This window comes from Poecilia reticulata, linkage group LG16 (genome assembly GCF_000633615.1).
Source record: "Poecilia reticulata strain Guanapo linkage group LG16, Guppy_female_1.0+MT, whole genome shotgun sequence".
Classification (NCBI taxonomy): Eukaryota; Metazoa; Chordata; class Actinopteri; order Cyprinodontiformes; family Poeciliidae; genus Poecilia; species Poecilia reticulata.
This window is the reverse complement of record NC_024346.1, coordinates 491699-492858: the sequence shown is the minus strand read 5'-3', so window position 1 is coordinate 492858 and position 1160 is coordinate 491699. Positions and strand designations below refer to the sequence as shown.

The following is a 1160-nucleotide window of genomic DNA, read 5'->3' as shown; positions in this document are numbered from 1 at the left end:
TGCTAACATGCTAGTTTCCCCACTGTTAGCATGCTAGTTTCCTTGCTGCTAGCATGCTAGTTTCCCCGCTACTGGTATGCTAGCTTCCCCGATGCTAGCATGCTAGCTTAGCTGCTAACTTGTTAGTGGTGATTGTAGGGGTCCAATAGCTGCTACAGTCAGAAATGGAGACGTTCATGTTGATAATGTTAAAAGTTCTCAACACGTTGCGTTTAAAATAAAAACCTAAATAAAGAAGCTAAACGTTCCTATTGGATGCTCTGTGGTGCAGCCAGAGTGACGTAGCACTAAATCTAGTTTATTATCAAAAAATGTGCACTGAAAAACATTGAAGACTCCTGGATTAAATGGTTCTGCCAGAACGGACCGGTTCCTGGGCTCAGAACCATCAGCTGTGAGATGTTTCATCTGCTGAGGTCAAAGGTCGTAAAACATCCATGTTCCAGCCGAGTCACATGACGGCTCACCTGGCCCTCAGGTGAGCCGTCATGTGACTCGGCTGGAACATCTGATCAGCTTCCAACCAGAACCAGAACCTGGTGGAGGAAACGGTCTTACAGATATAAATCTTCATCCTCCCCAATACTAAAGATGGACGATTTATTTATTTTTTACATTTTCTTAAAAAGTCAGATTTTTTTTTAGAAAAGGATCTAAAAATTAGTGACAGTTTAGAAATTTTGGGCTTAAAGTTGAGATTTTTTCCTCCAAAATGACGACGAATGAAGAAGTTTGATTAAAAACAAAATTGAATCTATGAAAAGATGGGAACGTGTTTGTCTGCATCGGCCGCCATGTTTGCTCCATTTGGAGCTGAAGTCATTCAGGGGACTGAAAACGCCCCCAGACCGCATGTTGGGCCCCCTGCTGCTCCAACAGGGTTTCCTGTGATCTGGCTTTAGCTCCATCCATCTTCCCTGCCCCACAGCACGATGCTGCCACCACCATGTTTACATATTCAGGCCTCACTTTTCAGATTTGTATTTGTGGACCTTGACTCTTGTCCACCAAACAGGATCAGTACGGCGCCCCCCGGTGGACAAGGCGGATGTTCTTCCTTTGCGTTTCCTCGCAGTAAATCAGGAAATCCATCCGGGTCCATTTCATCTCCAGTGAAAACAAAACACACCTTCAGAACCTTCTGGACCTTCAGAACCTTC

At 44.6% G+C, this 1160-nt stretch overlaps 1 protein-coding gene across 1 annotated transcript in view; it reads right to left on the bottom strand.

Annotated features, from left to right (window-relative positions):
* Positions 1-1160, bottom strand: part of LOC103477485 (zinc transporter ZIP1) — a 7260-nt gene that overhangs the window by 2595 nt on the left and 3505 nt on the right. The window lies entirely within an intron of this gene.